At 59.3% G+C, this 16,296-nt stretch overlaps 2 long non-coding RNA genes across 2 annotated transcripts; both read right to left on the reverse strand.

The window, feature by feature from the left end:
* Positions 1-6,003: 6,003 nt before the first annotated feature.
* LOC125336475 lies at positions 6,004-9,270 on the reverse strand. The gene is made up of 2 exons (XR_007207764.1): positions 6,529-9,270; positions 6,004-6,361 (listed from the first exon to the last, which is right to left on the reverse strand). It is a non-coding gene; the product is annotated as an uncharacterized LOC125336475 (long non-coding RNA).
* Positions 9,271-9,990: 720 nt separating this feature from the next.
* LOC125336479 lies at positions 9,991-15,061 on the reverse strand. The gene is made up of 2 exons (XR_007207767.1): positions 11,882-15,061; positions 9,991-10,314 (listed from the first exon to the last, which is right to left on the reverse strand). It is a non-coding gene; the product is annotated as an uncharacterized LOC125336479 (long non-coding RNA).
* Positions 15,062-16,296: the final 1,235 nt, after the last annotated feature.

Here is a 16,296-nt window from a genome sequence, read left to right on the forward strand (position 1 = left end):
GGGGTGACCTCACTGTGGCCTTCCAGGACCTAAAGGAGCTGACGGAAAACAAGAAGAGAGGGAGTCCCTGTGAGCCAGGAGGGTGAGCGGGGCAGAGAAGCGCCGAGGAGGGACCCTCCCCATGAAGTCCCTCCAGCCTGGTCCCGGACTTCCAGAGGGATCATCCTTAGCTGGGAGTGCGACCCTGAAAGACCTGGAAGGAGTCCCAGGGCAAAAGGGGTTCCGGAGGGGAGCAGGGTGAGAGGGCTCAGGATCAGCAGGAGCTGGGAAATCCCTGGGATGGGCTTGTTCCCATGGCCACCCCAGCTGCTCCTTCCCAGCCCCTTCCCAAAGCTCAGCCTCAGCCCAAAGCCCCAGCCGGGCTCTCCTGAGCCGCAGCCCTGGGGCCGTGCAGGAGCTTGGGACGCTTTTGCAGAAGGGTTCAGAGGCCCCTGCAGGAGCATCCCCAGGGCATGAGCGTGTCTGTCCCTGCAGGAAATCCCCCAGCCGGGGGAGTGCTCGGGAATAATCCCCTGGCCGGCTCCAGCAGCAGAGAGGGGAATTCCTGCTCCGCTCCCCTTCCAAAGGATTATCCAGGGAGACATCAGCAGGGCAACCCTCACAAACACCTCCTCCCCAGGAGTGCTTTCCCTCCTGTGGTTGTTCAGTGAGTGTCAAAAGGCCGCAGGATTTTGCCACAAATGATAAAAACCAGGAGCAGGAGCAGGTTCCGGCTCCATCACTCCTTTGCAATTCCTGGCAGTTCCAGAGGCAGCCTGGAATTGCACAGAGCAGGACTGGGGCTGCTGGGAACACAAAGCTGCTCCTGCAGGGCTTATTTGGACTGAAGGAATCCTCAAGTTTAAGGTGAAAGAGGCAGCACCTGCAGCCTGCCCTGGGCCATCCCAGCAGCGCAATCCCATCTGGCACCAACCTGCCAGGACCCCCTTCACCCACAGAAAACACATCTCCCAGCTGGAGCTGAGAGTGGGAATTCCTGGGCACTTGTCCTGTTCCAGTTTCCATCTGTTCTTGCTCCAGTTGTGATCACCCCTCTGCTCTGCCCCACCTCCCCTGGGAGTCATGCCCAGAAAGGTGAAGGGCACCAGTTTCTCCAGTTTAGGGGGAAAGAAATGAACTGGTGGCAGCATCACACGTGAGCTCAGCTGTTAAAGAAAAGAAGAACGGAAAAAACAAACCTAAAGAAGAAAACTTTGGAAAAAATGAAAGGGAAACAAATCCCGAGGCTGGGGCTGTTCCTGTGAGGGGCACCTGAGAAAAGAGCAGGCACTGAAAGAGAATGGATTGAGGGCAACGAGTGCAGAGAGGGACAGTCCCAGCCATGGAATCACAGAACAGCGTGGGTCGGAAAGGAACCCCAGGGATCACCCAGCGCAGCCCCTGGCCCTGCACAGACACCCCAACAACCCCACCCTGGGCATCCCTGGCAGCGCTGTCCCAACGCTCCTGGAGCTCTGGCAGCCTCGGGGCCGTGCCCATTCCCTGGGGAGCCTGGGCAGTGCCCAGCACCCTCTGGGGGAAGAACCTTTCCCTGATCTCCAGCCTGACCCTCCCTGGCCCAGCCCCAGCCCTCCCCTCGGTCCCTGTCACAGAGCGGAGCTCAGCACTGGCCACGTGGCACTCGGGGCCCACAGCAGCCCCAGCCCAGCACCGTCCCCGCAGCCCCAGGGGATGTGGTGCCACAGTTGGAGCAGGAATGCTTCTGCCCAAAAAATGCCTCCTTTTGCTGGAGGCAGCAGCTTCAGTGGGTGAGAGATGGGACAGAAGGGCAGAGGGGGGGGAAGAACCTCGCAGGCCTGGAGGGGTCTGGCTACCCCAGCCCAGGGCGGCACAGCCTCGGGAGCCGGGGTGGGAGATGGCAGCGAGGAGCTGCTGGCACTGAGTGCCAGCCCTCCATGAGCTGGGCACTGGCACCAGGCCGGGCCCAGGCAATGTCCTGGCTGTGGGACGAGGCCTGGGCTCACACCCCGAGCATGGCTGGCCGGGGATGGAGCCCTGCCACTGCCCCTGGGATGTGCCATCGTGTCCTGCCACTGCCCCTGGCATGTGCCATCGTGCAGTGCCCTCTGCTGCACGCTCCGGCCGGGCAGGGGCTCCTCCCTCCCAATCTCCCCCCGCAAACACCATTTCCAAGCCAATTCAACCCTCACTTCAGTTAAATTGAAAAAAACCCCAAACTAATCCAAAGGAATCTTTTTGCACGACCTCAATCCATTTAAGGCGGGATCTTTTCCAGAATGATGGAAGCCATTTATCATTAAAAGAGTATCTGTGTCAGATTACTGCTCCTGTGACTGATGGCATTCCAGGCACTGATGGAGCATTAGACGTGACATCCCAGATTTCTGTTATTTAAAGGGACAAAGTCAAGTGAAATTTGCCAGTCAGGGGGATGAGACAGGAGCGAATCCGCTTCATTTAGAACTGCTCCTGACTCCTGTCAGAGTGTTGTGATTTGTTCAAACACTCGTAATTTCCTTCCCCATTCTGTTAGGACTGGAGAGAGAGACACGGTGTCAAAATCCAGATGGAAATGATGGAGCGCTGCCAGAGACAGCCAGGGTTTGTCAGCCGGGGCTCTCGATCCCTCCAGGAGCAGAGGAATTGGGAGGATTTGTGTCCTGCTGCTCCCCAGGCTCTGCCCCAGTACCCCCAAACCTCCTCAGCACCCACACCTGGCTGAAAAACCTGTCCTGGAAAAGCCTCAGGGGAGCAGGGAAAAACCCACAGCGTTTGTTGCCTTGGCTCCAGAAGCATTCCCTGATTCCTGGAGTCCCAGCACGGAGCTCCCGGGGTGCTGGGGCCTGGCCCAGGCTGCAGCTGGAGTCGGGATATAAAGTGCAATGAGCCAAAGGGAGCAGGAATATTTGATGGGATGGAGGTGGGAAGGAGAGGGAGGGACCAGGCTGCTCAGGGACTGCAGCACTTGATGCTGGGAGGGAAATAATGAACACCTCAGGTGAGAGGGGACCAGAGCCTGGAAAGAAAATGTGCCATGGAGGGTCCAGGGAAACAGCAATAAAGGTGCAAGCAAAGACATTTCCAGGAGGGGTTTAGGAAGCTTCAATTCCCTTTTACGCAGGACTTTAATTTCCATGGGCTGCCAGCAAGCTCTGAGCTACACAGAAGCTGACCTCAGGATATTTAGATACCTCAAACACAGTTCGGGCTCTGAGGATGGGAGGTTTGCTCTCTGAAGTCCCTCAGCATGACCAGCATGTCCCAAAGCCTCTGGCCAGGCTCCTGCAGATCCATCCCAGGAACCTGAGCCACTGCAGGAGTGGGACTGGAGGCAGACTGCCAAGCTTTGCCCAAAATGCCATTTCTGCAAGTGGACACGGCTGGGTTGGGCTGCAGAGGCAGCTGGACCAGGAGCCAGGGGCTGCAAGCCCCTGAGCACAGCCCAGCAGTGGGCAGGGGCTGCCCTGGGAGGCTGGAAGGGAGGGCAGGAGCGGCCAGCTGGGATGCAGAGGGGACTCACGGGGAGCAGGCTGCGGCCACGGGCTCCTGGAACACAGAAAAGGAGCAAAAGCAGGGGCAGGGAGCCCCGGGCAGGCCCTGCCCTGTGCATCAGGGACACGGAAGCACAAAGGGAGGATGCAGAATCCGGGCTGCCCAGCACACAGTGACAGCAGGGAAGGGTTTGGGGAGCACAGGAGGGGGCAGGGCTGGGGAAGGCCACTCTGGGGCCCTGCTCCTCAGGATGGGTGTGCAGGGGGGGATCCAGGCACAGCACTTGGCTCCAGGGCCCAGCTGGTTTCTATCCCTCGGTAAATCAGCTCCCAGGAGAGGCTCCCTGGGATGCTGCCTGATTCCCTGCAAGGAGGAACAGCTGAACCCCTCCAGTGATGGGGCTTTTGCTTTTTCATTCCGTTCCTGCAGCCAAGGAAGCTTCTCCTGATCCATTTGATCTCCTCTTATGCCCCAGCCCAGGACACGGGCAGCGCAGCCTCTACATTCCACTCCAGCTTCCATGTCCATTCATGCAGGAATTTTCTCCTCCCAGGGACCCTCTGGCCCATCCCTGGCAAAGGCCCAGGGTACCCAGGGATGCTCTGTCCAGTGCTGTCCAGCAGGGACAGTCCCCATCACTCTTCTCCTCCAAAGCCAGCTCAGCCCAGCGCCAGCACCCCGGGAGCTGCACACCAAATTCCTAATGGGAATCTCCTGGCTCCCTCAGCTGTGTTTCCAACCATCCCCCCTCCAATGGGACACCGGTTATTAAACCCCTCCAAAAATCCCCTGGAGACCCTCCAGCGTTGCCCTGGGTGTGCTGCCCAGAGGGAACACAGCCCTCAGCCCATCCATGGTCCTGGATTTCCTCAGGAGGCTCTGCGCCCCAGGAGCAGCAGCTGTGTGGCACCAGGAGGGGCACAGAGGGCAAAACCAAGCACAGAAGAACCACATGTGCCTCAGTTCAGGGTCTCCAGGACTTTGGCTAGCTCTGGCTCGGAGCTGGCTCTGTGCAGTTCTCCCCTCGCCCCGGTTCCTGCCAAGGCTTCATTCCCTCATCCCAAAAATCCAGAATGAACAGGGACGCCCTGGAGGACTCAAGCACTTGAACACACCACAAATGTGCTGCTTCATAAATCCTGGGGTGGCTGAGGGCTTGGAAGCTGCAGGAAGGGAGTGATGGATGGCTTTTTCCATTCAAAAACACTTTCCCGGCAGCCACAGGCTTTGATGCCTCCTTCGTCCTGTCTTTGGGACACCAAAGGGAAACAACCAGTATATTCCTTCTCCTGCCATTTCCTCAGCTGGACATGGAGCAAATCCCCTCAACTCTGTACAGGTGGAGCTTGGTCAGGGAATTCCTGCTGCAGCCAGGGTGTGGGGGAGGGCTGGCTGTGCCAGGCTCTCCACAGCCACAGGACCCTCCTTCCTCTGCCCCTTGGGGACAGAGCCAGGAGTTCCAGGGCTGGGATGGATAGAGCTCCACTCTGAGCTCACCAGCCAGCACGTCAGCCTCCCAAAACTTCCTCTTTTTGTGCCTCCAGGTGAGGATAGAACATCTCCAATCCATCATTTCCAGCAGAGCAAGGAGGACGTGGCTGCGGTCCCAAACTGTTGCTCTGGGAATGGCGTCGGTGACTCAGCCAGCGCTTCTGGTGTGGAACTGGACAAGAACCAACCCCTCCCATGCCCCTCTGCCACCTGCAAGGGCAGCTCACTGAAGGATTCATTTTATTCCCAAATTTTTGCTGCTCTCCTGTTTTAAAATTGGAAACTGCCATGGCCAGAGATGGTTGAAAAAATCCCACAGCCTGAAGGCTCTTCTGAGCACAAATCCCAGAATCCCAGAGTCACTGTGGTTAAAAAATCCTCTGAGATCTTCCAGGCCAACCACTGCCAGGGCCACCACCACTGCCCCACATCCCCAGCTGCCACATCCACGGGGCTGTTAAACCCCTCCAGGGATGGGGACTCAGCCCTGCCCTGGGCAGCTGTGGCAGGGCTGGGCAGCCCTTTCAGTGAAGAAATTCCTGCTGCTGCTGCCCACCCTGAGCCTGCCCATGCCCAGCCTGAGGCCGTTCCCTCTCCTCCTGGCCCTGTTCCCTGGCAGCAGAGCCCGACCCCCCCGGCTGCCCCCTCCTGTCAGGGACCTGTGCAGAGCCACAAGGTCCCCCCTGAGCCTCCTTTGCTCCAGCCTGAGCCCCTTCCCAGCTCCCTCAGGAGTTCTCCAGCCCCTTCCCAGCTCTCGTTTGCTTCCACCATGGCAATCCAAAGCTCATTAGTGCTGACTCAGCACCTTCAGTCAGTGACTGTCACACTCTGGGGTCCCTGAACAGCCAGCCCTCAATCCCTTGGCATTTCACCTCTAAAAAAGCCTCAGTGAGGACCCTCAGGCTGATGGCACCTGGTGGCTGTAGGGCCCTGCTGAGTTGTTTGGGCTGTGATGGGTTTGGGAGTGACAGACATGGAGAGCTCAAAGGAAAATGTCCAAACTCCCCATCAGATCCAGTCCAGCTCTTACTAGAAATGCAAGGAAAGTAGCCAAGCCCATGCAGGTAGCTCAGGATGATTTATTTGATGACCCCTACAATTATTATCAGAGCTCAGAAGCTCCCGAGGCACAGCAGGACCGTCGGAATAAAACACGGAAGCAGCGTGCGGAGAAGGAATAGAACAGGAGTGAGGTGTGCAAACACACCGTGCACAGGGAAACACTGTGATCCAGGATCTCCAGGGCTGGCAAAATGGGAGCCTTCCTTAGGAAAACCAAGGAGCAGCTGTTTGGAACCGAGGAGTTTAAAGCAGGCAGCACAAAGCAGCTCTGGGTTCGGGGGGATGCCGAGACTGGGGGATCACAGGGAGAAGAGGTCACCTTTGATCGCCCCTGGGGCTCTGCTGGAGATGGAGCCTGGATGGACAGAGCCAGCGTGGGCTCAGCCCCAGGGCCCAGCCAGCGGTGACCCCCAGCTGCCCCTGCAGCCTCCCCAGCCCAGGGCTCCCACAGGGGTCCCTTTGGAAGGGGAGATGCCGGGGGGTCCCCGGGTCAGGAGCAGTGGTGAGAACCTCCTGTCTCACCTGCATTCCCTGCACTCGGTGCTCTCCAGGCTGGGCTTGGCTCTCTCCAGGGGCCGTGAGGATCCTCCCACACTCCCAGATTTGCCTGGTTCTCCATCTGGGATCCTCTCCCATCGAGTCCTCTGGAGCAGCGGCTCAGCCAGGGTCCCTGAACTCATTAATCTCATTAATCTCATTAATCTCACCAAACCCATCAAACCCCTCTCCGTGGCCTGAGCAGATGCAGGCTGGCAGTGCCAGCCTGGGCAGGGGTGACACCCACACAGAGCAAAGGCCACCACAGGTCACCTCGTCCAGCTTTTCACCTCTCCTGGAGCCCGTGGCCTCTGCAGGGCCCTGAGCTGCTCAGGGCCAGGGATCAGGAGAGGAGAGGAGATGGAAAACCAAAGGACATCGTTCCTGCAGCAGAGGCGGGGGTGGCTCCAGCCCTGAGCCTGTAGAGCAAGGGGCTGAAAAGGACAGGAAAGGAAGGACTGGCCAAGAGCTCCGGGAGCCCCAGCTGGAGAAAGCCCCAATTTTCCTTCAATGAAGGTTTCCCTGAAGAATTCCTGCCATTCCCAGAATCCCTGCACTGCTGAGGATGTGCACTTCAGAGATGGGACAAGAGCTCCTCGTGCATTTCAAGGATCCTGCAGTGCCCTTTCCTGTTCTCCCGAGGGGTTTGATCCTCTCCTCCCGTTCCCAGGCAGCAGCAATCAGGGGCAGTGAGTCAGGGCTGCACTCCCTGGTTTTACAGCTGCCACCAGCTGCAGGTGCTGGGCACCTGTTCCCAAGGGCACCAGGACGTGGCTGGCACCCCTGTGCCCCTGCTGTCACTGGTGACATCACGGGGACAATGAGCTGCCACCACAGAGCCCCTGTGAGGAGGCGGGAGGCTCTTCATGGTCCGGTTTTGTCCTTCCCAGCTCCTTGCACCTCTCCAAGGGGGACTGGGAGGGTCTGGCCCTGTTTCAAGCCGTATTTCTCACAGAGCCCTCCAAATGTCACCTCCCTGAGGATCAGCTGGACACTGTGGGACTGGGGAAGGAGGTGGTGGGTTCAGGCGGCTGCCCTGGACCTCAGGAAGAGCAGGACACTTGGTTATCCTGAATAGCCCTAACCCTGTCTTGGCTCTCCTCTCCTGGTTATCCCACTTGGGTCTCCCTGGGTTTCAGACACAGCTTTTCCAGTGCAGGCCCAAACCTGCTGAGCTCACAGCAAAACCCCTCATCCTCCCGGGTGAGCTCAGGCTCGACATGAAGCACCTCTTCCAAAGCAGGGAAGACGTTTGGTATTACAGAAATGTTCCCTGTGCTGTGCACAGGAGGGTGTGCTTGGGAGGACACAAAGCTGACACTGACAATTCCCTAAATCCATGCTCCAAAATGCGCCTGCCCTGGAGCCCCAGCTGCCCAGGGCAAGGTGGTCACAGCAGCTCCTGTGCTGGCTGGGGGTTCCTTCCTTCTCTGCATCTGCCAGCAGGACTCTTTCTATTTTTTAATCCAAGTCTCCACCAGTGTTTGTCCTCTTTTCCTGGGTTTTGTTGAATTTCAGGACTGTGCCAGTGCGAGGTTATCAGCAAAGCTTTCCTCAGCTCATGGATGTGGTGCTGAGGGCCAGGTCAGGGTGGGGTTATCACTGCAGCCCTTCCTCGCTGCCTGATCCAGCGGGAGGCAGAGCTCCTCAAGGCTGGCTCCTGGCCCCGGGGCCTTGGGCAGGGCTTCGCTGGGGCTCAGTTGGTGCTGTGGCGAGCACAGCACAGCCAGGCTGGGCTGGATGAAGGGCTCGGCTCCGTTGGGTTCCCGGGGATCAGGTCACTCCTGGAGCAGCTGAATCGCCCAGGAAAAGAAGAGGCTGTGCTGGGAAGGGCTGGGGGCGTTTGCGCCTCAGTTCAGGGGGGACGAGAGTGGGCACAGCTGGGCTGGGGAGGTCTCGACCCCCGGCCAGGCACTGAAATCAGCCTCAGCATCTCCACCCACAGCAGCAGCCTCGGGAAGGAGGCTCCCAGACCGGTGTTCCATGTGCAGAACAGGCACCAGGAGCTTGGGAAACCTGACCTTCCTGGGTCCGAGGGGGTTCTCACACAGAAATGGAGCCGAGGACAAAGCCAGAAAACGGTTCAAGCAAAGACACGGAAAGAGGGGAACTGCCCGGAGCTGCTGGCACCACCGGACTGCGGTGGGGAGGGTGAAGGGCAGGGACTGAGCGCGACCCGCTCCCACAGGGACCGCCCTGTGCTCTGAGCAGCTGCGGGGCTCGCTGGCTGCTCCCCGCGCCTTCACCGGGAGCTCCATCCCGCAGCTCTCCAAGCCCCTGTCGGGGTGAGGAGGGGGAGCACTAAAGGCTTCACATTTTCAGTCGAGGAGCAGAGCTCTCGTTGAAGGGAGGCTCGGGCCGAGCTCGAGCTGCCTCTGGAGCTGGGTAGGGAGGGGGGCTCGGTTTTCTGAGGAGGTATCTTTTCAGCTTTTTACTGGCTAGCACTTGTAGTTCAACGCCTTAGAAAGCCTTGAGCAACCCAGAGAGGTAGCACGGGCGATCCAGCACTTTAGTAGCTCTAAAATCGGTACCTGTATCAGCTGCAAAGAGGGAGAAATACAGCTCTCTTGGCTCTGCTACCCTTTCTGCAACGATGTCTTGTCGACTGTTTCTTTTGAAAGCTTCTAACTGCGGGAAATTGAGCGAGCAGAGAGCTGTATTTCTCCCTCTTTGCTTCTGCTGGTGGTATTTGCTTTGCAGCTGATACAGGTACCGATTTTAGAGCTACTAAAGTGCTGGATCGCCCGTGCTACCTCTCTGGGTTGCTCAAGGCTTTCTAAGGCATTGAACTACAAGCGCCAGCCGGTAAAAAGCTGAAAAGATACCTCCTCATTTGGCGCCCAACGTGGGTTTTCCATGGTTTATCTGTGCCTGCTGCTCTGCACGGGGGGGCTGAGGCTCCAGTTAAGCCGAGCACCGAACTCAGAGAGCCCCCGGCTGCCCAGAGCGCTCCCCGCACAAAGGCACAGCCGCGCTGAGCCGGCGGCCCCCCTGCCTGAGGAACCGAAGAATAATTAATGCGGCCACTTAACCCCACTGAACCACTCTCGCTGATATTTACAGGGCGGAGCTCAGGGCCGTGGAGAGCCCAGGGAGAGCTGGGGATCCTCCCCTGGTGCCACAAACCTGGACACAGAACGGGAATGAAGTGGTGACCAGCAGCCCGGGCAGTGGGTGGGGGTCCTGCAGGGACCCTGGCAGCAGCTGCCCTGCACCACCCGCGGGAGAGGTGCCCTCGGGAAGGGCTTGGAAAAGCCTGGCAGGGTGGTCAGGAGACAGGAGAGGCAGCCCCAGCTCCTGCAGCTGGTTCCTCACTCACTGTGGAAGCACGGGCCCTTCTCCCAAAGCCTGGGTTTGCTGGACAAGGTTTAACAGCAGCGGAACAAATCCATGGCCAGCAGAACTCCCAGGAGTGCTGAGGGCACAGGAATGAATCCAGGCCGAGGGTTTAAAGTCTCGTAGCAAGGCTTTGTTTGGATCCATTCCTCGGCTGAAGCACCCCAGGACAGGACCAGAGCACAAGAGGGCAGTGGGGTCCAGCAGGCAGAGCTCAGGGAACTTGGACCATCCTCCAGGGGCACCTGGAACCTCTGGAGCCGGGCTGGATCCGCATGGGAAGTGCATGAGACCCCGGATAACCTGGAGCCACAGCAACACCGGGGTTTATGGGGATGTTTATGGGCTCCTGCCCCGTGCAAAGGGAGCTGATGAACGTCCTGGAGCTGCCTCTCCTTGCAGCGCACAGCAGATTTACAGCCCGATCTCGCAGCCCTGCAAGGACACAGCTCCGTGTGCTCGGGAAGGACAGGCCCTGCCTCTCCCCTCCTCCTGGGCCAGCAGCTCCTTCACTGGCTCTGAGGCCCTTTAACCAAGCCCCAGCCCCGGCTCTTCCCTTACCTCCCCCCAGGCTCAGCTTTTGTTAGCCCAGCTCCCCCAGGCCTCTCTGCAGAGCCCCCCAATTCCAGAACCCCCCCAACGCCAGACCCCCCCAGTTCCAGAGCCCTTCAAGTTCCAGAACCCCTCAGTTCCAGACCCCCCCAGTTCTAGAGCCCCTCAAGTTCCAGAACCCCCCAGTTCCAGAGCCCCCCCAGTTCCAGAACACCCCCAACTCCAGACCCTCCCAGTTCCAGAACCCCCCCAACTCCAGACCCCCCCAGTTCCAGAGCCCCTCAAGTTCCAGAACCCCTCAGTTCCAGACCCCCCCCAGTTCTAGAGCCCCTCAAGTTCCAGAACCCCCCAGTTCCAGAGCCCCCCCAGTTCCAGAACACCCCCAACTCCAGACCCTCTCAGTTCCAGAACCCCCCCCAACTCCAGACCCCCCCAGTTCCAGAACCCCCCCAGTTCCAGAACCCCCCCAACTCCAGACCCCCCCAGTTCCAGAACCCCCCCCAGTTCCAGAACCCCCCCAACTCCAGACCCCCCAGTTCCAGAGCCCCCCAGTTCCAGAGCCCCCCCAGCTCCAGAACCCCCCCAAGTTTCCTAACCCTAACCCAGTTCCAGAGCCCCCCCAAGTTCCAGAGCCCCGCAACTCCAGACCCCCCCAGTTCCCTAACCCAAACCCAGCTCCAGAGCCCCCCAAGTTCCAGACCCCCAAGCTCCAGAGCCCCCCCCCCTCCAGCCCCAGAGTCCCCCAACTCTAGAGACCCCCAGCTCCAGACCCCCCCGGTTCCAGACCCCCCCCCAGCGGCACCGCTGGCTCTGAGGGACCTGCCCAGGCTCACCCCGGCCCCCGAGGTCGCCCTCCCCTGCCCGGTTCCCGGCCCCCGAAGTCGCCCTCCCCGCCCGGTTCCCGGCCCCCGAGGTCGCCCTCCCCTGCCCGGTTCCCAGCCTCCGAGGTCGCCCTCCCCTGCCCGGTTCCCAGCCTCCGAGGTCGCCCTCCCCGCCCGGTTCCCGGCCCCCGAGGTCGCCCTCCCCGCCCGGTTCCCGGCCCCGCGGCAGCTCCTGCCGGCTCTGCCTCCCAGCGCCCCCGTGCTCTGTCCATCCCCACCCTCCTGGCTCCGGCCCCTGAGGAGCCCGGCCCGGCCCCTGCTCCCGCACACAAATGCGTTCCCACACTCCCAGAAATTCAGATCGTTAACAGCCATGAGATTGGACATTTTCAATTTAACGATTTCCAAGTGCCCGAGGGCTCTCATTCCCTTTGTTTTCCCTCTCCCTTCCCACTCCTACAGCCCAGAGGAGCCCATTTAAAAGCACATCCACCCCTTGCTGGCCTGGCTGGGGGCACCTGGCCCTGCTGGGCTCCTGCAGCTGTTTCTCCCTCTGGAACACGGAAAACAGCTCCCAGTGACACCGTTCACGTCACCTCCCGCCCTCCACGATGCTCCCCGAGGCTCACTGGAATTTCTGCCCCAAGGTTTTTGGTTCGGTTGCACGGATTTATTTTGTTTCCCCCTTGCAAACACGAAGCTGCTCCTGCTAAACGCCGTCCCTGCTTGTCTGGCTCTTCCACTCGTCCCTCCCATCCGCTTCCCCATTTCCTCCACCCTTCCTTCCCCCTCCCTGCCGTGCCCAGGCTCGGATCTCATGCATCATTCATCCCGGCCTGGCGCCTTCTTTTAGGGCAGCCTCCTGGGAGCTGCAGATCTCCTTGAATTCCTCTTCTCGCCCTGCCTTGCCCTGGTTTGCACTCACACACACTTTCCCCGGAGTTCTTCTGGCAACGTTGCATCCACGGAAGAGCAGGAGGAAGGAGAGAGCCTCCACACACCTTTCACCACACCTTGGGAGAGCTCCACGCAATTTTAATGTCCAGAGCCTGGCGCTGGGCTAGGCTGGGCTGGCAGCCGCCTCTGGCACTAGCACACGGCCAGTAGGAGGGGACAGGGTGACACTGCGGTGTCCAGCGTGGTGAAACACAAGGTGGAATTGTCTGGGAGCTGCCAGGAATGTTTCCCAGGCTTTGGGAATGCTCAGGGAGGAGCTGTGGTGGCTTCCCAGCAGTGCTGGTCCCACTCCCGGCAGCATCTTTGGGAATAGCTGCCGCAGATCCCATCCCTGCACCTGCCAGCTGGAATTTAACTGGGGCTCAAGCAGCCACAGGCCGCTGAGGTGTCCCTGGAGCTGCGCCTACAGCGGTGCCCAGCACTGGGGGGGACAATCTTCCCAGCCTGGATGTTCCTATTGCATTGCTCTGTTGTTTGGTGGCTGTCCCGGGATCCCTGGAAACACCTCAGGCCAGGCTGGATGGGGCTCTGGGATGCTGGAAGGTGTCCCTGCCCATGGCAGGGGCTGGGACAGTTGAGCTTTAGGGTCCCTTCCAACCCCAAATACTCTGTGGCTCTACGCTCACCTGTGACAGCTCGACACACCGAGAACTCCCCCAAATCCCCCCAAAGTGTTTTCTTTGGAATACAAAGGGCAGTCCTGGGGAGCACGAACTGAAAGGCAAACACAAACATCAGGAAAAGCTCGGGAAGGGCTTTGCAGCCCCTCAGTGGAGCCTCCTGGATTTCCGTCGGTGACAGAGGCCTGTCAGTGTCCCAGCTCTGTTCCCGACCCTCCGAAAGAGGTGAAAGCTGCTGAGGAATTCCCACCTGTGCCCGGGGCTGCCGGGAGAGCTCCAGCTGGGACTGGGGCTCTGGCTGGGAGGAAGAAGGAGGCAGAGCTGTCCCCAGCTCCTTCCATCGGGAGATGCTCTGGGTGCGATTCCCCACAGTGTGGGACAGGCCCACGGCCAGAGCTCCTCCTCTGGGCCAGAAACGCACACAGAGGTTTAGAGGCAGAACACGGCAAACTATTGCTGAGGAGACAGAGCCGCTTTTGGGGTGTTTTGGCCTGAACTGGATGGATTCATCCCAGCAGCAGCTCCTCTGCTGGCTGGGAGCTCAGAGAGCTTTTTGCAAGCACATCCGTAGCTCTCGTGCCTTGGCGAGTGGAGAAATAGAAATAGAAATAGAAATAATAGAAATAGAAATAGAAATAGAAATAGATGCAGCAGGTACACACAGCTGTCCCACGATTTCCCACCTGCCTTTGGCTGGTGGGTGTTTGGCCGTTGTCCCCCCAGAGCAGCGTCTGGGGAAGGGCTGGAGCAGGGAAAGCCACTGATGGAGTGGGATCTGGGCATGGGCAGCTCCATCCAAACCACGCCTGGAGACCTCCTGGGCCTGCTGGAACTTCTCCAGGGCGGGGTGAAGCACGGGGGAGATGCCTTGAGAGGCAGCTCAGCCATATCCAGTGGCAAATCCCATGGATCAGGGATGTTTAGGCTCATCCCGAGGCTGCTCTGTGAGTTCCACCCAAGGCCGGAATCCCTGGAGCAGGGGGGGCCCATCCAGCTGTGCCAAAGCACATCCCAGGAGAAAAGCAGGGGGATCAGCCAGCAAGAAGGACACCAGGAGTGCTCCAAGGCTCTGCCCGGGGGCTGATCCCACCTGGAGCTCCCAGGCTGGGTGGGCCCGGGCAGGGATCAGCTCCAATCCCTTACTCAGCGTTTGCAAAGCCCCACTCACTTTGGAGGGGATTTCAGATTAAGCTCTTTAAGCAACAAAGCAAGATCTCTCTTTTAAACCTCTCCTTAATCCCATAATCCTGAGGGAAGGCCTCTCCTCCCCCTGCAGGGGCAGGAGAAGGAGGTTTTTGCTGAGGAGGCATAATGACTTCATCCCCACATAATCGGGTGATATTTGCTGATCAGACACAGAAAGCCTTGGCGGAAGTTGGATTTGGGGTAACAACTTGAAGATCTTTAAGAAAAAACCTGATACCCCCCAAACCACCCTAAAACCACAGGAAGAGCCAATGGGAGAGGGGGGAACAGGGTCTTGTTCTGGTGGCCTCGAGGTGCAGAGAGCAGAGCGGGTTTGCCTTCGCTGCAGGAGGGACTCGGTGATTCCCTCTATGGGACAGGGAGCAAAACCTCCCAATCCATGGCTGGCCGTGGTGGGAACCAGGAGCTGGACATTTGGCATGGCCCAGGGCAAAGCTCAGCTCTTACATGGAGCAATCCCCGGATATTTTGGGATGGAAGGCACCTCTGGAGGCCTCCAGCCCAACCTCCTCCCTCCTGGTCAGCAGTGGGGTCACACCTGGTCACTCTGGGTCATAAAACCCTGCGGGGACTGAGGCAGCACCAGAGCTGCTCCCACCTCCCACCTTTCCCAGGGAATGCTGTGGGCAGGGAGGGAGGAGCTGCCCCTGCTCTGTGCAGGAGTTTTGGGATCTCCAGGGCCTCCAGGTAACAGGGAGAACTGGAGACCAAGGAGCGCAAAGCCAGCCCAGCCCAGGGGCCTCCCCAATGGGCTTTGAAGGCTTTAGATGGGAGAGAAGAAACATCAGAAGCTCACAGTGTTACCAAAGCAGGAGCGAGGCCAGCCTGCAAAGAGCCTAGAAAATACTGAATGCTTTAATGAAAAATAGTATCGGATCTCTAAACAATGTGAACGCTCATTTTTAGTCTCACAGTGATTTTTCTGCGAATCTGTCTGAGTGTATTCAGCACGAGTCGTAGTTAAAGCGATTTCAGCACAAACACGCAAAGGGAGCAGCCGGTGTGAGCTGGAAACCTGCTCTGGGTGTGGAGGTGGAAACCTGCTCTGGGTGTGGAGCATTCCCACAGAACCGCCCCTCCCCGGCTTCAAGTTTGGGATCTCAGTCTGCAGGGCTGTTCAGACAGAGGGAAAACCACTGCTGCCACCGGGAGCTGCTTGTGTCACTCAGGGACACCAAGAGCTGGAAACAGCTCTGCCTGCAGGCGTGCCTGGGGTGCTAAACGAGCACCTTGGGCCAGCCCACACCTGGGGAAGGAGCTGCAGGTGTTGGCAGCAGCACAGAGGCACAGAATCACAGAGTCACAGAATCACAGAATCACGGAATCACAGAGTCAGAGAATCACAGAATCTCCTGAGCTGGAGGGACTCACCAGGATCATTGATCCAGCCCCGGCCCTGCCCAGACACCCCAAAAACCCCACCCTGGGCATCCCTGGCAGCGCTGTCCAAATGCTCCTGGAGCTCTGGCAGCCTCGGGGCCGTGCCCATTCCCTGGGGAAGGCAACTCTGTGCTAAACTCATCACCCCAACGCTGCCAGCAGCCCGTGCTGGTGGCTGAGCAGGGGAGAAGCAGCCCTTGGCTCACAGAGTGGGTGGGGGTCAGTCAGAAAGACAAAAGAGGAGTTGAGGTTTTACCTGCCCAGCCTGAGCCTGGGAAAGAAGGAAATAAAACAGAAGCCCAAGCGAAACCTCCAGGCTCAAAAAAGTCCATCGCCAGTGCTCTGCCTTGCAGCCCCAGAATGGTTGGAGCTGTGATGGGAGGAGCTGCCCCAGCTCAGAGGGGCTGAGAGAGGATAGGAGCCCCCAGCTCCCTGAAACCCAGCAGGCACCCAGATGTGCCCTCGAGGGAAGGGGACCTGAATCCATCTGAGGCCAAAGCCCCCCCGGCTGCCCCCTCCTGTCAGGGACTTGTACAGAGCCACAAGGTCCCCCCTGAGCCTCCTTTGCTCCAGCCTGAGCCCCTTTCCAGCTCCCTCAGCCGCTCCTGGGGCTCCAGCCCCTTCCCAGCTCCGTTCCTTGCCCTGGACACGCTCCAGCCCCTCAGGGACATTCCAGGGTTCAGGGTCCCCATGGCCAGGCTGCACCAAACCCATTTCACTGCAGCACTTCCCAGCCAGGCCCCATTTCCGTAATTCTGTGGGACCGACCTTCCGGAGGGGCTTCAGTGCCACCTCCCCCAGTCCCAGCCCGGGCAGGAGCAGCCAGGCTGAGGCTCAGGAGATGGGGGTAACTTGACAGGAGGCGCAGCTTTGCCGGGAAA

This window comes from Corvus hawaiiensis, chromosome 20, assembly GCF_020740725.1.
Source record: "Corvus hawaiiensis isolate bCorHaw1 chromosome 20, bCorHaw1.pri.cur, whole genome shotgun sequence".
In the NCBI taxonomy this organism is placed as follows: Eukaryota; Metazoa; Chordata; class Aves; order Passeriformes; family Corvidae; genus Corvus; species Corvus hawaiiensis.